At 38.1% G+C, this 11,721-nt stretch overlaps 1 non-coding gene across 1 annotated transcript; it reads right to left on the minus strand.

The window, feature by feature from the left end:
• Nucleotides 1-11,291: 11,291 nt before the first annotated feature.
• On the minus strand, nucleotides 11,292-11,398 carry LOC147925654 (small nucleolar RNA R71). The gene has a single exon (XR_015585566.1). It is a non-coding gene; the product is annotated as a small nucleolar RNA R71 (small nucleolar RNA).
• Nucleotides 11,399-11,721: the final 323 nt, after the last annotated feature.

The raw sequence follows: 11,721 nt of genomic DNA on the forward strand, positions 1-11,721 counted from the left end.
TTCCAAATTTAAAAACAACCTGACGATGAAATGTTGTAGAAAAACATATCATATTCTAACAAAAATAAGAATCCCGTATCCCACAAGTTAAGAATATTTGACAATTTTTCAACTTTTGGAAATTAGATATTATTTTGGGAACTTTACCCAGATGTTATACATTTTAGGTAATATTACCAGAATCTACAAAAATAGATTTTATTACTAGAATATTTCGGTTATTTTCAGAATACACACCCTTATTTTATGTTACCGGAAAAACGTTTTTACAAAAATATCATTGACACGTCAGATGCCATGTGAGAAATCGTTGACGTGTATTAAATAACTCAGCCGTAACGCGTTATAGAGGTAATGACGGCTGAGTTATAGGTATGTTGCGGTTGATTTATGGAAAAAACATTTGAGTAAGAGCGGACGGCTGACTTAGAGCATAACTCAGCCACACGTTATGGCTGAGTTATCAAAATTTGGCTGAGTTTTCACCCGATGGTTGAGTTGTCAAAATTTTGGCTCAGTTATCAATACAACAAGGCTGCGTTATCGTATTTCTGGCTGGCTGAGTTATGAAAAATGGCTGACGTATGAGATGTAGTTACGGCTGAGTTATGGTTAAAAACTATAACTCAGCTGTTATAGGCTGACTTATCGCACAACTCGGCCATTTGACAGCTGGCTTAGTAGCAAAAGATTAATTACTAGAATGTTATTCAGTTACGGCTGACTTATTAAACGATACGACTGAGTTGCATATTTTCAGTTGATGAAGCGGCTGAATTTGGCAGCCATTTTTCTGTTTTTATTACTGTAATGTTATTCATGTTGTGACTGAGTTATAAATTGTTTGATAACTGAGTTATATTAAGGCTGAGTTATTATTTGTTTGATGGCTGACTTGCCACGTCGGACGCATCATCTATGTCAGCATTCCATGTCATCATCTTTCTTATCTGGAAATACGAAACGTCGTTCCTTTGATTCTTCAACTGGTTATTAAATGAACTATTTACATAGTTTTTACCTTCTTCACCTTGTTCTTATACTTCTTCTTCACTTTCTTCTTCACCTTCTTCTTCACCTTTCATGGATCCAGTTCCGGTACTAGTGGTTTCCAGATAGTTGTATTTAACACCGACGATAAAGGGTGTATAGTTGTGCAGATAGATAGAGGCACAACACAAGACAAGCTTGTGTAGCTTGTTCTTGAAGACTACGGATTGGACGCGTTTAGCCATGAGCTAAAGCTGAGCTACATGTTCTCGAACAAGGCACTGAAACTAATGGCGCATGATACTCCACCAGTTTATGTCTCAAATGATCGACAATTGCAATGTTTTTTGGGGTTATGGAAAATCGATCAGCTACGTCTCTATGTGGAGTTTTCGGCTAAAGAGTCTACAGAAACTAGTGGAGCTAGAGGAAGTATGATACGGCCAAGCAGTTCTGACTAAAAAGTAGAATCTACATATGAAGTGGACGGTGGACGATTTGAAGGCACTTGTTATGATTATAGTGATGACAAAGAAAACGAAGAAGAAGAAGAAGAACATGTCGAAGAAGCAGCTGACGAAGAAGAAGACGATGAATTTTCAACCTGATTTGAGGTTTTCGACAACTCCGATGGTGCGTCATCTGACTATGATAACTTTTCTGTCTTGGTGATGTAGTATATTTCAGTCAATTAAATTATCAATCCACAATCTGCATTAATCAACTCACTAAGAGTACACAAAGTTGCTTAATCTATTCTTAACAGGAATTGGTTTGTTGTAACAGTCTTAACTAGCAAAACAAATTAAAGAAAAGAAACAGAACACAACTAACAACAAACTTTAAATCAAGATTAAACAAGTGAACCTTGGGCAAGGTAATTGACTTGGGAGATAGCTAACCAATCCTAGATGTCCAGACAACAATAAAGAACAATCCTATGGCTAAGAACACTAATGCAAATCAATCCATTTCCATGGTAGAGATTCCTATGCTAATCAAGTGATAATCAACTTTTTCCAAAGGCAATCACAAAGCTAGCATGCATTAAGAACAGATCTTAATACCACTAAGCACCCTAATCATCAATTTCCTTTGGTTAGAAGTGCAAAGCCCTTGAATAGTTTGGTTCAGAAATTTCATCAAACACCTTCTGGGCAATGGAAATCCTAATGTCTAGATTCAAGCTTGATCAAGGCTTTTTAGCATTATTAACACTAAACAAGATAGGAAATACATAAATAAGGCTCTAGACATCAAAGATCAATCATCAATCTCTCTAATCTACCTAACCCAAAGTTCTAATGATCTACTCACTCATCATCATGATCACACAAAGGAAAGAGTGTGGCTTTGTGAAATCATAATCAGAGATTATAGATTAAGAAATTTGAAAGAGAAATTGCTATTAAAAACTTAGAAGTACTCAATCATTCAACAAACCAAGAGTAAACAATCTTAAAAACTCTCAATGGCTGCTAAACAAGAGATAAACAAAAGATAAGAGATAAGAGATAAGAGACCAGTCTCCCCTTAATAGGGTTAGAGTATTTATAGCAAAATAAAAGGGAGTCGGGTCAACCCAGTTAAAACCGGGTCAAACCCGGATCAAAACTAAAACAAGTGTGGTGATGGTCTCACACGGCCATGCTTTGGCTGCTGGTCCTGACCGCTGGTCTCACACAGTCATGCTTTGGCCGCTGGTCTATGCCGCTGGTCCAAACGATCAGTGCACGTCTACTCTTCACTCGGCCACCGTTTGGCCGCTGCTCTTGGCCGCTGCTCCAAACAATCTTCCTCTTACTGAACTCCATCGGCGACCTCTTGACCGATTGGGATGGCCGCTGGTCTTCACTCGGCCACCGTTTGGCCGCTGCTCTTGGCCGCGTGTGGCTCCTGTCTTCACTCTGGCTGTATATACGTTCACTCAAATAGGTATAACTCTTTACACACACATCTGATTGGCCTGAAATCACCTCCATTGCAAAGCTTACTCAATCTCAAATAACTTAGATGAATAACTCTGGAGCTAAATCCCAAGGAAAGGTCTTCATACGAGTCGATCTTTGAGGGACTGCAAACTGGTTCCGAATCATCAATCATCTTGTGTGCATCCAAATGTGTGTCTTACATTATATTGCTAATTATTAACTTATTTGGCTCCAAAGCACACTTTCCTTCTACATCTCTACTTCATCATCTGAGATAACAAACTTGATGCAAAATGCAACCTAAAAGTGTTGGAGTCATTCTCAACAAGCAATTTAGTATGAAGGTAATTAATCTGTCTCGGCTGACTTATTGACATAATGGCTGACATATCATTACTTTATGGCTGGATTATTAATAAATACCGGTTGACTTAATGATTTTATAAGGCTGATTGATATGAATGGCTTGACTGAGTTATTTACGTATTATGGCTGTTTTTTTTATTCTCTATGGATGACTTATATGAATGTCTTGATTGCATTATTTATATTTTACGGCTGATTTATTAATTTGTTGGTGTCAATAGATGGGTTATCGGAAGGCATATCGGTTTCTGCGGTTTACAAGGGAGATCGATCAGGGAACTCCTGAGGATAGTTTTAATGAATTGCCTTCTTACCTATACATGGTAAGAAGGGAAAATTCAGGTACAATCACGCGTCTCCAAATAGATGATGAAGAAAGATTCAAATATGTTTTTATTGCTTTTGGTGTGAGTGTTGTGGGTTTGCTTTCATGTGCAAAGTTATTGTTGTCGACGGTACGTTTCTCTATGGTAGTTACAAAGGGACGCTTCTAACAGCCTTAGCTCAGGATGGTAACTTTCAAATTTTCCCAATAGCTTTCGCTATTGTTGACACTGAAAATGATGAGTCTTGACGTTGGTTTTTATCACAACTCAAGATTGTCAATCCTGACGAAAAGAATCTTGCGATAATCTCCGACAGACATAAGTCAATTGGGAAAGCGATTTGCGAAGTGTATCTGTTGGCTTCCCGTGGAATTTGCACTTACCATTTGTATAAGAACATTTTGGTGAAGTTCAGAGGAAAACATTTGTTCCCTCTGGTTAAAAAAGCGGCAAGGTGTTTTAGGCTGTCTGATTTTATTGAGGCTTTCAATGAGATTGAAGCAGTTCATCCCGAACTACATGGATACCTCCAAAGAGTTGGTGTCCAAATGTGGGCGCATGTTCATTTCCCGGGTTAAAGGTACAATTTAATGACAGCGAATATCGCCGAATCAATGAACAAAGCATTGTCAAATGCTAGAAGTCTTCCCATAGTTCGACTGCTAGAATCAATACGGAATATGATGACCAGATTGTTTTCTGAACGGAGAGAGGATGCGCAATCGCAGCTAACAACGCTCACTCGAGGTGTTGAGAAACTGTTACAGGTAAGTTTACATAAGTCAGTCGTCAATGTTGATAACTCAGCCATAATAGTTTCCGTATCTCAGCCGTAACTGTTTCATATATCAGACATAACAGTTTTCATATCTCAGCCCTTACCATAATAATTTCCATATCTCATCCATTATTGATTTCATAGCTCAGTCGTAATGGTTTTCATAACTCAGCCTAAAACGTTTTTTTTTTGTTCTACTCCCTACTAGGACCGTGTCACTGCAACAAGACTTATGCAGGTACAAACGATTGATGTTGTACGTGTGCAAGTGACATATGGAACATCTTTGCATGTTGTAAATTTGGAACTAAAAAAATGCACATGCCGTCGCTTCGACCATGAGAAAATACCATGCATCCATGCAATCACAGCTGCAAAGCATAAGGATGTGTCTTGTACATCCCTGTGCGATCCGAAATTTAGGAGTGTCGATTTGGTTAATGGATGGGGTTATTCAATCATGCCTCCAGATGAATCAGTCCTGGTTCTTGTTCCTGTGGATAATCAACCGTGCTTGCCTCCGATTATTGTGAACCCGCCAGGAAGGCCCAAGAAGCGTAGGATTAAATCATCTTTGGAAGTGGCCATTGGAAATAAACGGCCTGGCAAGTTGGGCACAATGTGAAAACTTGTCGGATGTAGTTATGGAGATTTGTTTTATTGTGTGTAATAACTCAGCCGTCAAGTCGTATAAATCGGTCGTTTGCTTTCAGATTGTTTCTTTCGATAACTCAGCCGTCAAGTCATATATATCAGCTATCTACTTTCAGATTGTTTATTGTGATAACTCAGCCATCACTTACTATAACTCAGCCATCAACGAGACCTTTCGTTTTCCCGTAAAACTATAACTCAACCATTAAGCAATATTTTGGCGGGAAACCATAAGTTAACCTAATAATAGACGCGACCTTTCTTTTGATAACTCAGCCATTATAGATTGTTCATTTTTGATAACTCAGCCGTTATTCACTATAACTCAGCCGTCACATGAATTGACGAGACCTTTCATTTTCCCGTAAAACTATAACTCAGCCGTCAAGCAATATTTTGGCGGGAAACCATAAGTTAACCTAATAATAGACGCGACATTTCCTTTATATTCATATAATTCATTGTATCATTTTGGTTTATTCTTCTCCGCTCATCCAACTATAAATATTGCATCTTCGTCGATCAGTTCACCTTCAAATCTCATGTATCATTATATTTCATTTCCTTCGATCATTGCACATGTAAGTCTCCTCTCCATGCCCTCTCAATCTATGGCATATTTTCCGATCATTTCACCTATCAGTTGGTGACGGTTGTTTTTATTTTGATAGCCGAGCTATGGACGGAGAGGGTTCCAGTAGAGGTCAAAAACGCTAGGCACAGTGGGGAGACGAAGACAATCAGCAGTCCATCCGCATGGCCGGAGCAAGTTCCAGTAAACGTAAAAAAAATGCAGATTTCGAGTGGGAAGAGGAAGCACTATTGGCCGCATCCAAAGCTTTTACTCAGACGAGAGTCGAGGCCGAGGCGGAGACAACTGATCGCTACACAGCAATTCTGCGTATGATGGATGATCATATGAAGAAGAAGGAAGAGAAGACGGCCCTCGAGCATCAAGTGGAACTAATCGACGCTCAAATATCCCAACTGAATCAAATCTTGGGTGGACAACTTGTCGACTTAGAGACAGAGCACAAAAGGTTAGAGGTTATGACACAGATTGCGGAAGCCGATGTCGAACAGTGTGTGGTCCCTCATCCTCTTGATTGGGATAAACTAAAAGTTTGTGGTTCCTCCTCCTCTTAATCGGTTTTAAAAAGTGAATTCCATTGTACTGTCGTCTCGTCTTCTTTATGAACTCTGAACCCTTTTTTAATATTTCTTTTTGTAATGTTTAATATTAATATAATTTAGCCGCTATTACGTTATCCTTTCGTTTTCCGTAAAACTATAACAAGTCGTATAAATCAATTGTTTGCTTTCAGATTGTTTCTTGTGATAACGCAGCCATAACTTACAATAACTCAGCCGTCACATGAATCGACGAGACCTTTCGTTTTCATATTAATTTTATAACTCAGTCGTGAAGTCATATAAATTCACCATTTATTTTCAGATTATTTCTTGTGATAACTCAGCCATAACTTACAATAACTCAGCCGTCACATGAATCGACGAGACCTTTCGTTTTCATATAAATATTATAACTCAGCCGTGAAGTCATATAAATCAGTCATTTATTTTCAGATTGTTTCTTGTGATAACTCAGCCATAACTTTACTATAACGAAAGGATTGGAAATGCTCAATACAAATATTCCCATTTAATGGATAATACCAAAAGAAGAAATGATCTTGAATATGGACAAGAAATATGACGCGCTGGAGAAGAAGTTTGAGAGCTTGAACAAGTATCTGTGAGATTAGTCAAGCTCCGTTGTTTTATTTTTTATTTGGAATTGATATGAACTTTCTATGTTGTGGTGTTTTATCAATCTATTTTAATAATTCAGTCATGATTAATAATAACCCAGCCGTTATAAACGATATCTCAACCAACCCTCAAATTTGAATGACTAAATAACCGACCAAACCGAACCGAACCGATAAAATAATTTTTTCCAATTTGGTATTTTTGTATTGGTATGTTTGGTTAATTTCAGTTATATTCGGCTTACTTTCGGTTATATTAGGCTAATCTACTTAATTACAATATATTTTGGGTTATTTATGGTTATATATTAATCTAACCGACCCATAACCGGAAATAACCAAAAAATATTAAAAAATATTCAAATGGTAATTATATTAGTATATCCATATTACCACCTTAAACCTAACAAATTAAAACATATTAGAACCAAAACCAAAAAAAAAATAATGTTACTCATCTGAACCCTACATCTCAAACCCTAAACCCCAACCCTAACCCTAACCCCTAAACGTCATTTGTTGTATGTTTTACACATTCTGATGAGAATGTGTAAAAATCAATCTTTCTCTATAATTATTAGTTTTTATTGGTTATAATAATTGTAATATTCATATTTTAATTGTACATTTAAATTTTGAGTTATAATAATGTAAATTTACAAATATTTCATAAGTCAGCCGTATAAGTCAATAACTCAGCCATCACTTAGTCACTTTGTCGGAATTTTTTTATTTTATATTCGAATTTTGAGTTTAATTTTTTAATTATTTTGTATAATATATTGTGAAAAGCTAACTTTATGAATTTATTACGCCAGTGGATCTGAGTAGACACATAATTGTTGTTTCGGTTTCCCCAACAACACTTTTTGTAATATCGAGGCACAACACGAAAGACCAAACGAAGCCGTACCAAGTACATAACTCAGCCATAATTCAGCCATACGAAGTACATAACTCAGCCATAACTCAGCTGTACGAAGTACATAACTCAGCCATAACATATATGTTTATTTAATATTTACTTATAACTCAGCCTTGTGAAGTACATAACTCAGCCGTAACATTGAAAAGATACTAAACAAAGAAATCCAAATGTTTTTACATATCCAAGTACAAGTCCTACCAAAAAGAAATACAAATGTTTTTTAGTTAAACTGATTTATAAATTCAGGTGCCTCATCGTAGTTTTCTGCTGCCATTTTGAAACGTATAGCCTGGGTATTTTGATCACAGATTCCATCTAAAGACACACCAAGCGCTAGACATTCAATAAACTTTAAATCGTACACGCCACAGTCACCAACCTGTACGTTTTGCGGGACCTTGGCTTTACTCCTCCTCCTGAAGGTAAACTGTTTGAAAGTAGGTGTACAATATTCGTGAGGAACGTTCTCGTTCATCATTGCTGGAATCATCCGCGTAAACGCCCTACAAGCATTCAACATTTTACCCTCACTTTCTTTGGTTACTTGTCCAACGATGCTATCATAGCAATCAATATGCCCCTAACCAGATCCACGTGCAGCGCCACCCAGCGATCGCCTCCAGTTTGTGGAGCAGTTCAGGTGAACAGTTCTTCCTCATGCACATCAGTCCGTTTTCTCCAATATAGGGGAAAATCCTGCTTGGATGAACTTGTTGTGTATTCAATGCACTCCCATCCGCTGACAGCTTAACACTATCCAGCCTTAAAACTTTACTTCTATCAAGCCTAATCTGTTCCTCTGCATCTTCCTCAGATTCAGGTTCAAGTATGTTGGCTTCAGCAATAAAATGGTCTGTAATATCACATACACTGCTTTCATCAGCTTCTGCACCAGCTTCTCCCTTATTCAAACCTCCAGGTTTTACAATAGACAACGACCTAACAGCAGTAGGACTTTTAGGCTTTCTACCTCTTTTCTTTGCTGAATGTCTCTAGCCGCTAATTCTTTGGCCTTCTCAGCCGCAGCTACTTCTTTTGCCTTCTTTGCCGCAGCTACTTCTTTGGCCTTCTTTGCCACAGCTACTTCTTTGGCCTTCTTTGCCGCAGCTACTTCTTTGGCCTTCTTTGCCGCCTCTAACTCTTTGGCCTTCTCTGCCACCTCTAACTCTTTGGCCTTCTCTGCCGCCTCAAACTCTTTGGCATTTCTCCTCGTGGAAGGCCGTGTTTTCGTATCAGCTGGTTTCTTAGCAGCTGGAGACTTCTGAAGGAAATCAAGAGGATTATCAAAATCATCCATCAGAGTCTTTCTAATCCCATCCAAACCACTGCCATCAACAGATTTCTTTTCATGTATAGCATAACGAAGACAATTAACGATAATGATCAGTGATCAATATTCCCTCGGTGAGACCACACATTTTCACTAATCTGATTTATAGAGATAACAATGGGGATGCTGAAGGTTCTTTAAGGTTGTGGAGTTCGGAGTAGGGAGTATTGATCCTAATCATGGACAGAGTACAAAAAGTAGTTCTTAATTTGATTTGATGAAGAGTGCAAAGAAGAGGTTCCCAAGAATATGTGAGTTTCCACTTTCAAACATTTTCTCTGATCCTGAGTTTTTGTCTGTTCTTGCTTGAGGACAAGCAAAGTTTCAAGTCCGGATGTGACTGTATTTTATAGGTTTTAACCATAGTTTTTAGGTTTGCTTTGAGTATTTTATTGAGTCAAAGTGTGCTTTTAGAGTTTTTTAGTCTTTTATGAGTTTGTACAGGTTCTAGGTTGCTTTTGAAGGAAATTGAGTGTTTTGGGGATGAAAACAAGCATCTGGAGCCAATTAGGTGAAGACTGATCGGACTAGCAAGCAGATGAAGCAAACACAGAAAAAAGCATCCTGGATCGGCTGATCCACATTTTGGATCGACCAATCCCGTACCCGAAGCAACTTTTCCTTTTTTGTTTTAAAGCAACTTTTAAGGTTTTATTTTACTATCTAAGCACGAGGCTCGACCTCTAAAAAGACAACTTTTATTTTACGCAGCCTTTGAGCACTTGTGAGCTTTGGGAGAAAATCTCTAATCCTCTTTAACACTTTGGAGAAGAATTCTGAACCCTTTATATTTCTTTTCTTTTGCAATTCAATTTTGTCTTCTTCATATTTGATTTGTTGTTTCTCTTTCTCTATGGCTGAGTAGTTTCAAAGGGGTTTATGATTCTCTAACGATGGTGTTTTAGATTGGGGATTGATTTATTTTGTTCTTCATCTATTGTTGTTCTTAAAGCCTAAACTAGATTAACTACCTAGTTTATGATCATAGGTTTAATTCATCGTGGCACCGAAAGTGTTGTTGAGTTGTTAGAAAAGAACTTAGGTGAGCAAGGTGGACCTTAGCCAACGGAAGTTGAAGTTGAGGCACCTTGTGAACTAATCAAACCTGAACTTGTTAATGCTTGCTTGGTTTGCTGGATCCAAACGACGGTTTAGGGTTTAGTGAATTCATTGCTTAGATAGTTATCGCTGTGGAAGTAGGTTAGCTTTACAACCGTGATTTGAGTTCTAGAACGGTGTTTAACGCATCCCCATCTAACCACCTTAGTCCAAGATTATATTCCCTATAGATCCCCTATGCCAAATATTTCCTTTTTGATTCAAAACAACTTATTTACTTTCCGTTTTTTAATTATTACTTCTTTCACAAAACTTCCTCTTTTTTTCTTAGCTATATTTAATCTTCATAATTTCACTGTGGATTCGATCCTGAAGTGTTACGACGACACCACTAGATCGTGGTTGAGTACACATTAGGTTTTAATTGACTTGTTGATCAATTTGGCGCCGTTGTCAAGGACCAAACGTTGCCTTCGGAATTCTAGAATTGAATTTAGTCTAAGATATATTTTATTTTTATCTACTAATTAGTTCTTGAGCTCTTTCTCTTGTGTTTCAGGTTTATGCAAACAAGAAGCCACAAGCCTACTGATTTGCAAAATCTGCGAAACGAGGAGTTAGCACAGCTTGAACGAGAGAACCAAAAAGCAAAAGCCCAGTCCAACGCTATTGCCGACGGAAACAACAGGGAGACTCGTCAACCCAACCCCCAATGGATTGTTGTTCAGCCTCAGCAAATATAGGTCCCACAAGAGCGAAATGAACCTGATCCGAATCCACCAGCAAGACGTGCTACTTTGAGGGATGAAGAAGCTCACAACAGGTTGTTTCTGAATCGATCTGCGATTCAACCTCCTACTCCTGCGAGACAAGACTACGAGATTAAGCATAGTCTCATCAATTTGGTCCTGAATCGTGTGTTTAATGGATTAGCATCAGAGAGCCCTCTGGACCATATTGAAGCTTTTGAGAGATTAGCTAGTACAACGAGGTCTAATGGAGTTCCGTATGATTATCTCATGTTGACTTTGTTCCAATTCTCCCTAGGAGATAAGGCTTTGAGATTGCTAAATCTCTTGGACCGAGGATCACTTACCACTTGGGAGCAATGTAGAGCAGCATTTTTAAACCACTTCTACACTAAGTCACGATCAGCTATGTTAATGAGCAAGATTACTACCTTCTCAAAAGGTGGTACAAAGTGTTTTTGTGAAGCGTGGGAGAGATTCAAGGAGTATATGAGGGACTGTCCTCGTCATGGCTTTTCACAAGAGAATCTTATGAACATCTTCTATGGAGAAATTGACCAGAAGTACCAGATGGCACTCGATAATGCCAGCAGAGGAGATTTTTCTACTAAAACTGTTGTTTAGGCAAACCTCTTGATCGAAAACCTTGCAGCGAGTCACATCAATCATAGTCATGAGTATGATCGTTCTTTGCATGTTGTTAGCTCTGTGGATACAAATGTTATTAAGAATCTCGCTGCTAAGGTAGACCTTCTTTTGAAGAGAGATCAACAAGCTGTCAACATGTGCGACGGGCAGACAAGTGTTTATCAGCAAGTTGGAGTAAATTCAGGTTTTG

Source organism: Camelina sativa, chromosome 16, assembly GCF_030686135.1.
Source record: "Camelina sativa cultivar CO46 ecotype springtype chromosome 16, ASM3068613v1".
Taxonomy (NCBI): Eukaryota; Viridiplantae; Streptophyta; class Magnoliopsida; order Brassicales; family Brassicaceae; genus Camelina; species Camelina sativa.